General features: G+C 41.3%; 1 long non-coding RNA gene across 1 annotated transcript; it reads left to right on the top strand.

Annotated features, from left to right (window-relative positions):
• Positions 1-363: 363 nt before the first annotated feature.
• On the top strand, positions 364-4,213 carry LOC144579996 (uncharacterized). The gene is made up of 3 exons (XR_013528803.1): positions 364-574; positions 3,625-3,821; positions 3,929-4,213. It is a non-coding gene; the product is annotated as an uncharacterized LOC144579996 (long non-coding RNA).
• Positions 4,214-18,104: the final 13,891 nt, after the last annotated feature.

Here is an 18,104-nt window from a genome sequence, read left to right as displayed (position 1 = left end):
CCCAGTGGGATCCTCCATCAGATCGGTAGAGGAGTCTGGAGATCCCAGCCAGCGCGCTGAAGCTCCTCCTCCACTGAAACCAAACCAGAAGGCGGCTCAAGGAGGTCCTGAAGACAGGAGGCCCAGGGGTCTGGGCCTGGATCTAGCATAGCCCCTTCTTTCACGCCTCACCCTGCCCTCCCCAGTCCTCATTCACCGCTGCCTTGCCTGCTGTATACTCCGCTGCCTCAGCACCGCGGCATTTTTGAAAGGGGCCACAGTCTGACTTCCAGAATTAAAGCGCCAGTTGGCCTAGCCAATGCACATGCGCGAGGGACACGCGGATTCGCGCGTCACAGTGACCCCCACCGTCTCCTGGGAGATGGGACACTGAGGCTTGGTAAAGCAGGTGAAGCAGGAGGCAACAGTGGGTCGGTGTCGAGGCTCCCACCTGACCTCTCCAGGGGGTCGACAGGAAGTTTCCTGGATGCCAGGAAAATGCCAGGGGTGGCGGAAAGTGACAGGGATGAAGAAACCTCAGGTGGAGTTTCAGAGAGCGGGATCTCAGCCTCAGGCAGGCCCAGACGGTGTGTGGGTGAGTCTCCCCAAAAGTCATTACCCCTGTGATCTTGAGGAGAGGCCTGCCTGTGCCCATTGGTGCTCGCTGACCTGAGGGTCATTCTCCCGGAGAGCACAGCCTGGAACCCGGCAGCCTCCGGGGATGCATGGCGGTGGGTGTTTCTGTGCCACTGCTGTATGTCTGTGTGTGTACGTCTCTCTTTCTCTCCTCTCTCTCTATTCCTGTTTCTCTCTCTCTCCCCGCGCCATCTCTTCCTTGGTCATTTGGCTGGTTGTCATTTTTCTGGCTGTTCAAATTTGGGTTTGTGAAAGCTTGGGCCACCTGGGGAGCTGCCTCAGACACGCAGGGGTTGAAATCTCCTCCCCCTTGTGAGCAACCTCTTTTTTAAGATCAAAACTGGCACACCACACCTAGGGACAAAAGCCTCTCAAGAGCTCATTGTCCTCTTGCAGGAGGGATGCAGACTGAGGTCAAAGGAGGTGGTTCTAGATGGTTCTTACTCCTCCAACCCTTTTCTCTCATTGAGAAATGTTGCCCCACGGTGACACAGGCTTGGAGAAGAAGTCAGGAACAGGACGTGGCAAGCATCTCTGTTACTCAAATGCTGGCCTTTCAGGCCAGTCACCCTTTGGGAAGTCCTTCTTCCTGAATGCCATGGCGGTGGCATTGTGCTGTATCCTGCCTGGGATCTGGCCTCTGTTCGGTCCTCCCTCTTGCTGTCTGCCATGTATCTGAGGGGTCTAGATCCTCCTTGGTCTAACTCAATGTCTTCAAGAAATAACACTTTTGAGTTCATCAGGTTGAAACTTTTTAAAGATCTGTTTAATGACTGTTTTTTTCTCCAAACCTATTTCTATAGATTGGGTAGCCATGATGATCCTGGAGCTCTGGTCTTCATAAGTGTCTCAGATATGGAAGCTCCTTTGGTCTCCATGTCCCACCTGATGGTTGCCGGTTTTATTTAGGATGTGCAGTAGATGACCATGGTGGGCCTTTGCCTTCTTGGAAAGGGGGTGTTGCCAGTGGGGATTGCACATACTCCTGGACCCTGCTCCCAAATGATGTGACTCTCCTGCCTGGGCCCTGCCCACAGGAGATTTTCTGTCTCATTCTTGAAGCACATGTGCTTCCTCTGCTCCTGGGTGGGACTGCCCCCCACTATTTAATCTTTTGGGTGCCAAAGATGTCAGGGAGCCAAAGAGACTGTTCTAGTGGGGTGCAGGGGAGGTTACCTCAGGGCTACATAGTTGTTGCATTGCTGGGGTGGGGTGTACTTTGCACAAACCTCTCTGCTCCTCTGGCAGGTGTCGCTGAATGTGGCTTTAACTCTGGCACAGGCCCTCTCCTCATTCCCAGGTGTGCTTCAGTTTTCCTTGGCTTTCTTTGGTGGGGTCTCCACTGCCCCCTGGGCACATGCCTGGACATTATTGACCTCACTATCTCCATCTTTTCTTGTGGGAAGCCAGTGCCACGTGTGATCACATTTGCTTTACCTCAGACTCACCCTTATGCCTGTTTGCATGCGTCTTGGGAAGGAGTGTTGAGATGCGGGAGCACCTGGGCTTTGGAGACTGGGGCAGGCCATTTCTCTGCCATGGGAGGAGGAAGGAAGAAGTGGGCTCATGGATCAGTGAATTTTCAGCTGACACCATGTCTTGAGTTACGTGGAATCTTTCTGTTCTCCAGTGAGGTCCTCCCCACCTCACCATATTGTAACACCATCCCTTTTGACCCAGTGGAATCCAAAATTGGATCCTTAGAGGAGTCTGCAGATCCCAGCCAGCACCTTGAAGCTCCTTCTCCACCAGAAACCAAACTGGCAGATGGCTCAAGGAGGTCCTTAGCACAGGACTCTAAGTTGTCCAGCCCTGGGTCTTGCACAGTCTTTTTTCCCCTACCTTCCCTTATCACCCCATCCCCACTTGGGCCATCATATTTCTCACAGTGTCACCATGCTGGAGTGCTGTGGTGTGACCTTACCTCTCTGTAACCTCATCTCCTGGGTTTAAGTGACTTTCATGCCTCAGTCTCCCCAAGTAGCTGGGATTACAGGTACACACCACCACACCCAGCTAATATTTTGCATTTTTAGTGGAGGCAGGGTTTCACCAGGATGGGAAGATGGTCTCAATCTCCTGACCTCATGATCCACCCACCTCATCCTCACAAAGTGCTGGGATTACAAGTGTGATCCACCATGCCAGGCCACCACTGCCATTTTTAAAAAAGGTTGTATCCTGACTTTCAGGAGTGGAGTGTGAGTAGTACTAGCCAATGTGCAGGCACAAGCCAGTTCTCCTCTTAGCGACCCCCACTGTTGCCCTGAGGGATGGGTTCCTGAGACTTGTGGAAGCAGGAGCCCTCCATCACAGTGAGTCATTGTCGAGTCTCCAGCCTGACCTGAGATGTGGTCTGTTTTCTGGGATCTGCCAACAGAGGGCATGGTGACATATTTCTAAGTCTAACACACAAATGCTATGACACTTTTGACTGAGTCTTGCCTACTAGGAGAATTGTGACATATTCATTCACCCAGTACCTATGTCTTGTTAGTCTCCTTCTTACCTAGGCCCAGCCCACAAGGGCAATTGTGACATTTTACTGCACTGAGCACCCAGGTGATGTTATTCTTCTGCCTAAGTTCTGAAAGAATTTTGACTTACTCTTGGTTCAGCACCCAGGTGATGCAACATGTTTTTCAGTCCACACCCACAGGTGTGATCTTGACATATACCTTTACCTAGCACCTGAATAATTTGCCTCTTTTGCCTGAGCTAATCTCACATATAGAATTGTGACATACACCTAACACAAGCACCTAGGAGATGTAACACTTCCTCTTTTGTGCTGACCTCAAAGGAAATTGTGATATCTAGCTGGGCCCATCACTTTGTGATGTGGCCCATTTCTTTTCCCTGGGCACTGCCCCAGTGGGGATTGTACATATTGCTGGATCCCGCTTCCACATGATGTGACACTCCTGCCTGGGCCCTGCCCACAGGAGGCATTGTACCATATTTCTGATTTTATATCTTAGTTTGTGTAACTCTCCTCTTGTGCCCAAGTGCTGCCCTTAGGTGGGACTGTAACATATGCCTGGATGATGCACCGGAGTGATGTGACACTTTTGCCTGAGCCCTGCCCTGAGGGGATATTTTTACATACTGCTGAACTCAGCACCTAGGTAATGTGACTCCTATCCTGCCTGATCGTCATCACATGGGAAGTTGTGACATATCCATGGTACCAGCTGCAAAGTGAGGTGATTCTCCTCTTCTGCCCGGGTCCCACTTACAGAGGGTATTGTAACATTTTCACCTGGCTCAGCACCAAAGGGATATGACTCTTCTACCTGATCCTTTCCCACAGGAGATAAAATTATGTATTTCTAGACAAGCACCCAGGTGATGTGACTCTTCTGCCTTGTCACTGTTCACAAGCAGGATTGTGACCTATGTTTGGATCCAGCTCACAGGCATGATGACACATTTTATATCTGGACCTAGCCAACGAGAAAGATGTTGACACTTATCCTGCAAAACAGGGAATCAAATAAGATTGTGGTTCTGTACCAGAATAAAGGTCTCCGAGTGAACTTCAGCTCTCATGCATATTGTATAAAGTCCTCCAGGGGCCCAGTGTGTCACAATAGGGTCCAGCACACAGGTCATGAATCTCAAAACTGAAGACAGAAGTTAGGATTGTGACTCTAATGTGTAAATGCAGTCCACAGATTGGCTGCACTTTCAGACCAGAATTAAGCACACCTGTTAGGCTGTGGTTTTTCTACCAAGACACAATTTGCAGGTGTGATTGGAGATCCCCTACATGAATGAAGTCAACCATTAAGGTTGTGATGCATGTATTGAGACCCAAATCTCTGGAGATATTGACTTATACCTGAAGATGAGACAAGTCCCAAATTATAAATCTTATTTTTGGATTTTCCTAAAGGTGTAACTGTGACATATACCTTTGCCTTACATCTGAGTGATTTGACTCACATTTGTAGGCCCCGGATGCATGCAGACTGAATTGTTACACATACATGGGCCAAGCACTTAGGTGATGTAAGTCTTCTGCTAGAACAGGGCCCTGCTCTGAGGGAGGATTTTAACATATTGCTGGACTCAGCACCTAGATGACATGGCTCTTCTTCCTGGTCTCTGCTCAGAGTTAAAATTGTGACATGTCTCTAAGCCTAAAACACAGGTACGGTAATGACTCTCATGACTGGACCAAGACAATGTGAGAGATTTTTACTCATCCAGGGTCTTCTACTTGTACAAAGTTCACAGAAAATTATGACACTCACAGATGTTATATAAAGCACTTAGGTTGTACAGTGAGTGTCATAACAGGACCCAACACAGGATAAGAATGTTACACTCCTACATACACCCAGCTGATGGGATTGTCACCCTCACACATGGACAGAGCCCACTGTTCAGACCCTGAATCTTACCTGTAGGCACAGTCTACAGCCGGAATTATGCCTGCCATATGTGCATCCAGCCACAAATATGATGGTGACAAATAATATTTCTGAACTCAGCTCACAGGCATGGTAATGACTTTCATACCTGAACCAGTCAAAAAGGAAATACCGACTCTCATGCCTGCCTTTAAGGCAATGAATAGTACCATGGGATTATACCACCACAAAAGTCTCAGAGCATATTGAAACTCTGAAACTCTCAAACTTTCTGGTACAGAGAGTGTGTTAACATGGCCTAGCACACAGGTGAGATTGTTACCCTTGTATGTACACTCAGCAAACAGAAAGAATTGTCACCCTCTCACATCAACATGCCCCACTGCTGAGGTTCTCAATGTCACATCTGAAGGAAGTTGAAAGTGGAATTGTGACTCTCATATGTTGATCTGATCCACAGGTAGAATAGTGACTTTCAAACCAAGATTCAACACAACTGTGAGAATATGGCTACCACACTGGGACACTGTTTTCAGCTGGAGTTGAGGCTGGATTAACTCCACCACTGAGATTCCGTCTTACATACTTGGGCACAACTCACAAAAGACATTTGCACTCCTATCTGAAGCCTGGAAATTTGCAGGATTGTGAATCTCATTCCTAGACATACCTGCAGGTGTAATAGTACAATGTACTTTTGCCAAGCATCTGATTGACTTTACTCTCTTGTGGAAGCCTAGCCATCAACTGTGAGTTAAGCTTCTGACATATACCTGGGCCAAGCCCCTGGGTGATGTGACCCTCCTGCCTACACTTTTCCCACAGTGGATTTTGTGACATGTCTCTTGGCCCATCAACATAAGTAATGTGACTCACTTTCCTTCCTATGCTCTGCCTGCACTGTGGATTTTGACATATCATTGGGCCCACTACTTTGGAATATGACTCTCCTTGATTTACTGGTTCTTGTTAACAGAAAAAAATGTGACATATTACTGATCCCAGCACCTAAATAGGGTGACTCTTTTTGGCTGGCTGTGCCCTGCTTCCATAAAAACTTTGAAATAATACTGGGCCCAGCACCCAGGTAATGTAATTCTCCGGCCTGTGTCCTGCCTACACTGGGCATTCTGATATATCACTGAGTCTAACATCCAGGTGATGTAACATGTTTGGGGGACCTGCCAACACAGACATTTGTGAAAAAACTCTGGCCCAGCACCCAGATAATGTGACCGTCTTGTCTCTCCATGCACAGGTAGAATTGTAACTTATACCTAGGCCCAGCACACAGGCATGATAATGTCTCTCAGATGTGGAGTCACCCAATTGGAGAGATTTTGACTCTCATAGGTAGGTTTAGGGCAGAAGGTAGAATTCTGGTCAGCTACTTTTAGAAAGGTTACAGAAGGCTCTGACAAACACACATACATTGTGAAGCCCTTGGGTTGTACAGAGAGTATCATAATACAAATCAGAACACAGGTGCTATTGTGACTCTCATAAGCATAACCTGTAGAAAGTTAGGATTGTCACCATTATACATAAATGGAGCCCACTAGTGAGCTCATGAATCTCACATGCAGATTAAGTCCACAGTTGCAATTGTGGCTACCATATGTAAATCTGGTCACAGATAGAATGGTGACTCAATTCTGGACTTAGTTCACAGGCACAATTGTGACTCTAATACCTGGACCTATCTAATAGAAGAGATGTTGACTTTAGTAGCTAGGCTTAGGGTGACAGGTAATGTCCTGGGTTTCTTACTTGTACAAAGGTCGCAGAGTCCTACAACACTCAAGCATATTGTATAATGCCTTCAGGTGGCAAAGAAAGTTTTGAAACAGGGTCTATCACACAGATAAAATTGTGACTCTTGTCTGCACACTCATGACAGGATAATCACCCTCCTACATAAACACAGCTCATTTTTGAGGTTCTGAATATAACACCTGGAAAAAAATGAAAGTTGAAACTGTGACTCTCATATGGATTTCAGACCATAGGTAAGATGATGACTTTTGTATCAAGATTAAACACCCCTGTGAAGCTGTGTCTTTCCTATTAAAACACCGTTGGCACATGAGGATGAGGCTTTCTTGCACAGATCCAGTTGAGATTATGACTCGGGTACATGGACAGAACTCATAAGAGGTGTTGACTGTTGTATTTGGAGCCAGCCCAATCGCACTTTTGTGAATCTGATCTCTGGATCTTTCGGTGGGTGTAATTTTGACATATGCCTTTGCCCAGTACCTGATTAATTTTACTCTTCTTCCTGGGTCTAGTAAGGTATTTGGATTGTGACACTTACCTAGGCCAAGCACTTCAGTGATATGACTTTTCTGCCTGAGTCATTCTCTCAGAGGGAATTTTAAAATATTTACACAGAAATCACCTCTGTGATGTGACATTCCTCTCCTGCCTGGGTTTAGCCCACAAGGGGGATTGTGACATATTTATTGTCCCATCACATAGCTAATATGATCCATCTCTCTTGCCTTGGACCTGCTTACCTGGGGGATTGTGACATATTACTGGGCCCAGCACCTAGTAGATGTGGCTGTCCTTTCTTGACTGTTCCTTTTTGCCTAGGATTGTCACCTTCACATATGAGTGCAGTCCACAGTTGGAACTGTGACTGACAGCAGGCTGAATGGTGACTAATATCTGGAACCAGGTCACAAGCATGGTGTTGACTGTTGTACCTAGACCAAGCCAAAAGAAAATGTTGACTATGGCTAGGCTTGGGGCAATGGATATTGTCCTGGGTTTTCTGCCTAGAAATATCAGAGGACTATGAAACGCTAGCATATGGTATATTTCTCTTAGGTGGTACAGAATATCTCAAAATAAGGCTCACCACACAATTTAAATTGTGACTCACATGCAGGTCTGGTCAAAAGTTAAGTTTGTCACCCTCACATATGGACAATGCCCACTGGTGAGGCCCTGAGTCTGTCATGAATGCAGTCCACAGTTGAAATTTTGACTGTTGTATATGAATTTACTCACAAGCAAGGTGATAACTAATTCCTGGACCCCGTTCACAAGGACAGTAATGAATTTTATACCTGGACACAGCCAATAAAGGAGATGTTGTCTCTTTCTGGGCTTAGTGAAATAAATAAAATTGTGGGTCCATGTAAGCATGTGGGTCTCAGAGAGTATTGTGACTTTTACACATACCTTACAATGCCTTCAGTTGGTACAAAGAGTGTCATAACAGGGCTCAAAGCACAGGTGAGATAGTTACTTATGTATGCACAACCAGCCAACCATATTTTCACCTCTAGAAATGAACACTGTCTACTCTTGTGGTTCTAGGAATTTCACATCCAAAGACAGTCAAAAGCTGGCATTGTTACTATCATGTGTGAACTCTGTACAAAGATAGGATGGTGACTCTTGGGCCAAGATTTGGCACTCCTGTGATCTTTTGACTCTTTTACAGTGTCTGCAAGTGGGGTGTCATGTATGGATCCAGTTCATTGTTGAGGTTGTTACTTGCCTTTTGGACAAAACTCCCAGTAAGTATTGACTCTGAACCTGGAGCTGGGAAAGGTGTAGGATTGTAAATTTTATCTCTTGACTTTTACACAGGTGTAGTTGTAACATATTCCTTTACTCAAACCCTGATTGGTTTTACTTTTTTGCTGAGGTCCAGGCTACACATTAGATTGTGAACTATACCTGGGTTGAGGGCCTAGATTATGTGACATTTCTGCCTGGGCTCTGTCTGCCCTCAGTGGATATTGTGACATGCCAGTCACCTAAGTGATATGACTCTCCCTTCCTTTTTAAGCCAGTCCAGAGAGATTACTGTGAGATATCTTTGGGCCATTACCTATGTGATGTGACCATTTGTGTGTGTGTGTGTCCTGGAGTAGTTTACAGGAACAATAGTGACATGTTATGGGGCTCACCACCTAGGTGATGTGACTGTCTTCTGCCTGGAACATGTTTACAGACTAGATTGTTGACATATTGCTTTACCTAGCACCCAGGAGATGTAAATTTTATTGCCGGGGTCCTGCCCACAGAAAAAATACTGACATATCACTGGCCCAGTACCTAGTTTATGTGACTCTCCCTACTGGTTCCTGCCCACAGGAGAGATTGTCACATGTAATTGGGTCCAGCTCACAGTTATGAGAAAACACCATCTCTACTGAAAATACAAAAAAATTAACCAGGCATGATGGCGATTGACTGTTATTCCAACTACTCAGGAGGCTGAGACAGAATCGCTTGAATCTGGGAGGTGGAGGTTGCAATGAGCCAAAATTGCACCATTACACTCCAGCCCAGGTGACAGTGCTAGACTCAATCTCAAAAAAAGAAAAAAAAAATTTAAATTGCACTGAATTTCTGACAGCAGAAACCTATCTGGTTACATTTTTTAAAATTATAAAATAATAATAGCCATCATCAACTTAAAGTATAACTAGGGTTAAGAATACCCACCATTTTACCATCACCACCAACAACTAAACTCTGTTATAGCTAACAAGCTAATTCAGTAAAGTTGCAAGATACCTTAACAGGAAAATCAGTGGGATTTTAATACAATAACAACACAAAATCTGAAAAGGGATTAAGAAAACAATTTCATTTACAATGTTATCAAGTAGAATAAAATACTTAATTTATTAAATAGAATAAGCTTAACCAAGAATATTAAAGATTTGCATGCTGAAAACTACCAAATGTTGATGAAAAAAAATAAATATTAGAAAATTGGAAATATAGCCTGTGTTCATTGATTCTAAAAATTAATATTGTTAAAATATCTACTACACAAAGTAATCTACAGATTAAATATTTTTAATCAAAATTTGAATACTGTTAAGATAATGTAGAACAATTGTAAAATTAGTATGGAGTCACAAAAAGACCCCAAATAGCCAAATAATAAGAACAAAAAGACTGAAAGCCTCAAACTTTCTGCTTTCAAACTGTATTACAAAGTAATAGTCATCAAAATAGTATAGTACCTATATAAAAACAAACGGAACAGAACAGAGAACCCAGAAATAAACTCACACATACACAGTCACCTGATTTCACAAAATTAGGAAAAGATAGACACATCAAGAAATAGTGTAGAAAAAACTAGATATGCACATATAAAAAGCAAACCTTTCTCATATCATCACAAAAATGACTTTAAAATGAAGACTTAAACATAAGAATTGAAATCATGAATCCCCTAAAAATTAAATAGGGAAAAAGCTGTTCGACACTGGACATGGTAATGATTTTTTGGATTCTACACATAGAACACAAGCAACAAAAGCAAAAGTAAAAACGTGAAACTATATCAAAGTAAAAAGTTTCTGCACACTAAAGAAAAAAATCAGCAAAATATAAAGGCAATATATTGGATGGAATAACATATTTGTAAACCATACATAGAATAATATGTTACTATCCAAAATATATGTAATATGAATCAATACAAAACACACAGTAGAACAAAACAAAAACCTATTTCCTTATTAATTGGGCAGAACATCTAAATAGTCATTTTTCCAAAGACATACAAATGGCCCATAGATATATAAAAAGATGCCCAACATCACGAACCATCAGAGTAATTGAAATCAAAGTCAGCTTGAGATGTCACCTTATTGTGGGGTTAAGGAGAATTATTATCAAAACATACAAAGATAAAAAGTGTTAGGGTGCAGAGGAAAGAGAATATTTTTACACTGTTGCTGAGCATGTCCACTGGTGCAGCCATAATTAAAAAAACAGTATAGAGTTTCATTAACATTTTTAAACTGTAAGTACCACTAATCTCAATTCAGAATATATAGCCAAAGGACATGAAATTAGTATCGGTAAGGGCATCTGCACTCCTCTAATACAAATAAATTAATAAACCATGTGAGAAAGATAATTTCACCTTTAATATTGAAAGTCTTATTTACAACAATATTTATAAACCTTGAAGAGATTATGCTAAGTGAAATAAGTGAAATGAAGAAAGAAAAATACTGCACAATCTCATTTGTGTGTGGAATCCTAAAAAAAAAGAAAGAAAAGAGATAGACTACAAAGGTAGTTTCCATGGGCTAGGGCGTGGGGAAACCTGGGGAGATATTCATCAAAGGGTGCACATCTTCAGTTATATAATTTAAAAACTGCTGGAGGTGTAATGTGCAGAATAGTGACTATAGTTAATAATAATTGTACTTCAGACTTGTTACAAAAATTGATCTTATGTTCTCTCACCACATACATAGAAAAGTATAAAGCAACTGTGCGAAGGCATAGATATGTTTACTAGCTTTATTGAGATAATTTAAAGATGTATACACATCTAAGCACTCTATTGTACACCCTAAATATATACACTTTCAATATGCAAATCATAGCTCAATAAATATGGAATAAAAATAAGAGTAATCAGTACGTAATATCCAGCCACAGGTAAGCTTTCTTTACAACCCTCTTGGCCACTGTTTCTGGCTTAACCTAAGAACAGCAGAGTGCTTCAGGCCCCTTGACTACTCTGACGCTCCTCCCACTGTTCCTATAGCTGGGGAAGATGTAATCTTTCCAAGGATTTTTTTCAGTTTTCAGGTCACACAGATAGGACATAAGGTGTCCCCTTGATCATTGTCCACAGCCCCGTTTGGTTCCAGAAAATATGTGCCAGGGCATCCTGAAGAGGACCACAGTAGCCAGCCTGGGCAAGACTACCTTTCACCGCATGCACTCCCATCGTTCTGGCTCCACAGGCATCCTTTATGGCCATAGCATCGTCCCTCTTCACATTATCAGTAAAGGCTATGTCACTGCAGAAGATACTGAGGAGGTAAATGAAAAAAAAATTGGCCTCTGTGTATTAGAGTAATTGCCACTAGATCACCTGTTTGCAGACAGGATCACTTTTTATCATTACCGTTGTAAAATCTGTGGTATAATTAGATGAGAAAATAATCTGAAGCATACTCTTTGAATCCCTGAAGTTGGTGTCAGTAAGTTTTATTCAGAAATTTACTTTAACCATGACTTACATGTTATGTCCTTGTAGATCACGGCAGTCAAAATTGAACAATTGTTAATGGAAATTGTTTAGCTCAAAATTAAGTGCGACCTTTGTGTCCTTGAGCATAGACAGGAAGTAAAACTTGGAGAGCCTGTGTTACCCTTTCACATTCGCCCTGGCAGTGATAGCTGTGATGGCTGTGAACTGCAGCAGGTTAGAGCTCACCTTTGTTTTGATAAGAAAAACAAATTGCTTATTGGTTCAACACAAAGTAAGGAGAAAAAAGAGTTGGAAATAAGAAAATAATTAAAGAAAGTACAAGTAAAATATGGTTCTCAAAATACATATTTTGAGATGGATGAATAGACATTGAACCATCTAAAATATACAGATGGAGCTGGAAAACGTAGGGAGTAGATCAGAAGTGAAGAAACGTTCCCAAGAGATGACTCTCCTGCATCTGTTTATTCTGAAATTACTGACAGCAACAAAGGTCAGAAAATGTTGAAGTAGATTGTTTGGAAAAAAGATGGCCTGGGGAAGGATGGGAACTTCAATCAGCTTTAGCTTCAAGAGGCACAGCTTGGGGACAGGCATCCAACTTCAGCTGAAGATGTTTGCCTTCTTCAAAGCAAAAACAAACTTGGACAAAGCATGGGAGAGGTTTGCTGAAAATTTTCCAGAAACTAAACCTTAAAAAGATGACACAGGGACCAAGCCCTGATTAAAGGCGACTCTAGAGAGAAGGTTAATTGTAGAAAAAATTTCAAGCTTTTTAAAAAACAGTTTGGAAACTCTTATTTATTTTATATTATGCAGAATTTCCTTCACAAAACAGTCTGTGGTAAAGGGAAACTATCACAGTTTACCACTCCCTGATTCAGAAATGTGTAATAAAGTTTTGTTTGCAGCTTTTAAAATCATTTTTTAAACCAATAAATAGTGACTGAATCAAGTTTTAAACTAAGTGGACTAAAGTTCACAAGGTACAGATGAGTTTATCAAACTTCATGATTGTATCTTGTTATTTACAACATCCATATAAGCAAAAAACAATATGAGCAAAACGCATGTGCCCACTATTGACTTAAATGTACATTTGTCTTCATCTCCCTATATTCACAGTAAGATGCACAGCAAAAGAAGCATCAAAAGTTTCTAAAAATAAATCTGACTTTATGCATCATTGTTTATGGCTTTTAGAACCTAGTTAAAGAACCTCTTGTACTTGAAATAGCATAAATGGTATTACTGAAGAACTAATGAATAGGTGACATATTGTAGAAAATTAGTTATTGTTGTTTTCTGTGAAGATTCTGTTTATTTGTGCTATATATTCAACATTTATATTTGGTTTGTTTCATAGCTAACAATATATTTGATATGAACAACTGGGTACATTGTTGAAATGGTGTCCTGACATTTGCAGATTCCATAAATGTTATCACAAGTAATGGAGTTGTGCCAGAGAAATCTGTTATCTAGTACAAAAGAAATACTCAGGACCTCAAGTTTAAGATATTTATTGAAAATGTCCTCAACTGCAATAGTAACATTATCACATTAAAAAAACATTTTCAATAAATTCTGGATTAAACAAAAATTCAAATTATACATTTTATGGAGTTAGGGAAGTGCTAATAAAGTAGAACGGCAATTGAAGCCAAAAGATCTGAATTCATATGAATAGTTTCACCCATGTTTATTATATGTTAAAGAAAACAATAATTCATACTATATACTATTTACTGCAGTGAAGTATTTTAGAAATTTGTACATAGTAAGTAATTAATTTTCCAATGATAAAAAAGTAAACACATTTTACAAAGTATTACAATGTGGATTCTTTTTATTTATTTATTTATTTATTTTAATTTTTGATTGGATTTTAGGTTTTGGGGTACATGAGCAGAGCATGCAAGACAGTTGCGTAGGAACACACATGGCAGTGTGCTTTTCTTTCCTTCTCCCCTTCACCCACATTTGGCATTTCTTTCCAGGCTATCCCTCCCCATATCCCCCTCCCACTGGCCCTCCCTTTTCCCCCCAATAGACCCCAGTGTTTAGTACTCCCCTTTCTGTGTCCATGTGTTCTCATTTTTCATCACCCACCTATGAGTGAGAATATGCGGTGTTTCATTTTCTGTTCTTGTGTCAGTTTGCTGAGGATGACGTTCTCCAGATTCATCCATGTCCCTACAAACGACACGAACTCATCATTTCTGATTGCTGCATGATATTCCATGGTGTATATGTGCCACATTTTTCCAATCCAGTCTATTATCAATGGGCATTTGGGTTGATTCTAGGTCTTTGCTATTGTAAACAGTGCTGCAATGAACATTCGTGTACATGTGTCCTTATAGTAGAACGATTTATAGTCTTTTGGATATATACCCAGTAATGGGATTGCTGGGTCAAATGGAATTTCTATTTCTAAGGCCTTGAGGAATCGCCACACTGTCTTCCACAATGGTTGAACTAATTTACACTCCCACCAACAGTGTAGAAGTGTTCCTTTTTCTCCACATCCTCTCCAGCATCTGTTGTCTCCAGATTTCTTAATGATCGCCATTCTAACTGGCGTGAGATGGTATCTCAATGTGGTTTTGATTTGCATCTCTCTGATGACCAGTGACGATGAGCATTTTTTCATATGATTGTTGGCCTCATATATGTCTTCTTTCGTAAAGTGTCTGTTCATATCCTTTGCCCACTTTTGAATGGGCTTGTTTGTTATTTTCCTGTAAATCCGTTTCAGTTCTTTGTAAACTCTGGATATCAGCCCTTTGTCAGATGGGTAAACTGCAAAAATTTTTTCCCACTCTGTTGGTTGCCGATCCACTCTAGTGACTGTTTCTTTTGCCGTGCCAAAGCTGTGGAGTTTCCTTAGGTCCCATTTGTCTATTTTGGTTTTTGTTGCCAATGCTTTTGGTGTTTTGTTCATGAAGTCCTTGCCTACTCCTATGTCCTGGATAGTTTTGCCTAGATTTCCTTCTAGGGTTTTTATGGTGCCAGGTCTTATGTTTCAGTCTTTAATCCATCTGGAGTTAATTTTAGTGTAAGGTGTCAGGAAGGGGTCCAGTTTCTGCTTTCTGCACATGGCTAGCCAGTTTTCCCAACACCATTTGTTAAACAGGGAATCCTTTCCCCCTTGCTTGTTTTTGTCAGGTTTATCAAAGATTGTATAGTTGTAGATATGTTGTGTTGCCTCCGGTGCCTCTGTTTTGTTCCATTGGTCTATATCTCTGTTTTGGTACCAGTACCATGCTGTTTTGATTACTGTAGCCTTGTAGTATAGTTTGAAAGCCAGTAGTGTGATGCCCCCCGCTGTGTTCTTTTTGCTTAGAATTGACTTGGCTATGCGGGCTCTCTTTTGGTTCCATATGAAGTTCATGGTGGTATTTTCCAGTTCCGTGAAGAAAGTTGATGGTAGCTTGATGGGGATAGCGTTGATTCTGTAAATTACTTTGGGCAGTATAGCCATTTTCACGATATTAATTCTTCCTAACCATGAACATGGAATGTTTCTCCATCTGTTTGTGTCCTCTCTGATTTCGTTGAACAGTGGTTTGTAGTTCTCCTTGAATAGGTCCCTTACGTTCCTTGTGAGTTGTATTCCAAGGTATTTTATTCTTTTTGTAGCAATTGTGAATAGCAGTTTGTTCTTGGTTTGGCTTTCTTTAAGTCTGTTATTGGTGTAGACGAATGCTTGTGATTTTTGCACATTGATTTTATATCCTGAGACTTTGCTGAAGTTGTTTATCAGTTTCAGGAGTTTTTGGGCTGAGGTGATGGGGTCTTCTAGGTATACTATCATGTCGTCTGCAAATAGAGACAATTTGGCTTCCACCTTTCCTATTTGAATACCCTTTATTTCTTTTTCTTGCCTGATTGCTCTGGCTAGAACTTCCAGAACTATATTGAATAGGAGTGGTGAAAGAGGGCATCCTTGTCTAGTGCCAGATTTCAAAGGGAATGCTTCCAGTTTTGGCTCATTCAGTATGATATTGGCTGTTGGTTTGTCATAAATAGCTTTTATTACTTTGAGATACGTTCCATCGATACCGAGTTTATTGACGGTTTTTAGCATAAAGGGCTGTTGAATTTTGTCAAATGCCTTCTCTGCGTCGAATGAGATAATCATGTGTTTTTTGTTTTTGGTTCTGTTTATGTGGTGAATTACGTTGATAGACTTGTGTATGTTGAACCAGCCTTGCATCACCGGGATGAATCCTACTTGATCATGGTGAATAAGTTTTTTGATTTGCTGTTGCATTCGGCTTGCCAATATTTTATTGAAGATTTTTGCATCTATGTTCATCATGGATATTGGCCTGAAGTTTTCTTTTCTAGTTGGGGTCTCCCGGGTTTTGGTATCAGGATGATGTTGGTCTCTTAAAACGATTTGGGAAGTATTCCCTCTTTTTGGATTGTTTGAAATAGTTTTAAAAGGAATGGTACCAGCTCCTCTTTGTGTGTCTGGTAGAATTCGGCTGTGAACCCGTCTGGACCTGGGCTTTTTTTGTGTGGTGGGCTCTTAATTGCTGCCTCGACTTCTGCCCTTGGTATTGGTCTATTCATAGTTTCAGCTTCCTCCTGGTTTAGGCTTGGGAGGATGCAGGAGTCCAGGAATTTATCCATTTATTCCAGGTTTACTAGTTTATGTGCATAGAGTGGTTTGTAATATTCTCTGATGATGGTTTGAATTTCTGTGGAATCTGTGGTGATTTCCCCTTTATCATTTTTTATTGCATCTATTTGGTTGTTCTCTCTTTTCTTTTTAATCAATCTGGCTAGTGGTCTGTCTATTTTGTTGATCTTTTCAAAAAACCAGCTCTTGGATTTATTGATTTTTTGAAGAATTTTTCGTGTCTCAAGCTCCTTCAGTTCAGCTCTGATCTTAGTTATTTCTTGTCTTCTGCTGTGTTTTGAGTTTTTTTGATCTTGCTCCTCTAGCTCTTTCAATTTTGATGATAGGGTGTCAATTTTGGAACTCTCCATTCTCCTCATATGGGCTCTTATTGCTATATACTTTCCTCTAGAGACTGCTTTAAATGTGTCCCAGAGGTTCTGGCATGTTGTGTCTTCGTTCTCATTGGTTTCAAAGAACTTCTTTATTTCTGACTTCATTTCATTGTTTACCCAGTAAACATTCAAGAGCCAGTTGTTCAGTTTCCATGAAGCTGTGCGGTTCTGAGTCGGTTTCTGTATTCTGAGTTCTAACTTGATTGCACTATGGTCTGAGAGGCTGTTTGTTATGATTTCAGTTGTTTTGCATTTGTTGAGCAGTGCTTTACTTCCAATTATGTGGTCAACTTTAGAGTAGGTGTGATGTGGTGCTGAGAAGAATGTGTATTCTGTGGATTTGGGGTGGAGAGTTCTGTAAATGTCTATCAGGTTTGCCCTCTCCAGGTCTGAGTTCAAGCCCTGGATATCCTTGTTGATTTTCTGTCTGGTTGATCTGTCTAATATTGACAGTGGAGTGTTAAAGTCTCCCACTATTATTGTGTGGGAGTCTAAGTCTCTTTGTAAGTCATTAAGAACTTGCCTTATGTATCTGGGTGCTCCTGCATTGGGTCTATATATGTTTAGGATCGTTAGCTCTTCTTGTTTTATCAATACTTTTACCATTATGTAATGGCCTTCTTTGTCTCTTTTGATCTTTGTTGCTTTAAAGTCTATTTTATCAGAGATGAGAATTGCAACTCCTGCTTTTTTTTGCTCTCCATTTGCTTGGTAAATCTTCCTCCATCCCTTTATTTTGAGCCTTTGTGTATCCTTGCATGTGAGATGGGTTTCCTGGGTACAGCACACTGATGTGTTTTGGATTTTTATCCAATTTTCCAGTCTGTGTCTTTTCATTGGTGCATTTAGTCCATTTGCATGTAAGGTTAATATTGTTATGTGTGAATTTGATCCTGCCATTTTGATGCTAAGTGGCTGTTTTGCCTGTTAGTTGTTGTAGATTCTTCATTATGTTGATGCTCTTTAGCATTCAGTGTGATTTTTGAATGGCTGGTACTGGTTGTTCCTTTCTATGTGTAGTGCCTCTTTTAGGAGCTCTTGTAAAGCAGGCCTGGTGGTGACAAAATCTCTGAGTACTT

Source organism: Callithrix jacchus, chromosome 17 (genome assembly GCF_049354715.1).
Source record: "Callithrix jacchus isolate 240 chromosome 17, calJac240_pri, whole genome shotgun sequence".
NCBI classification, from domain to species: Eukaryota; Metazoa; Chordata; class Mammalia; order Primates; family Cebidae; genus Callithrix; species Callithrix jacchus.
Note: the sequence above shows the minus strand (reverse complement) of the source record. Positions and strands in the feature narration are given on the sequence as shown.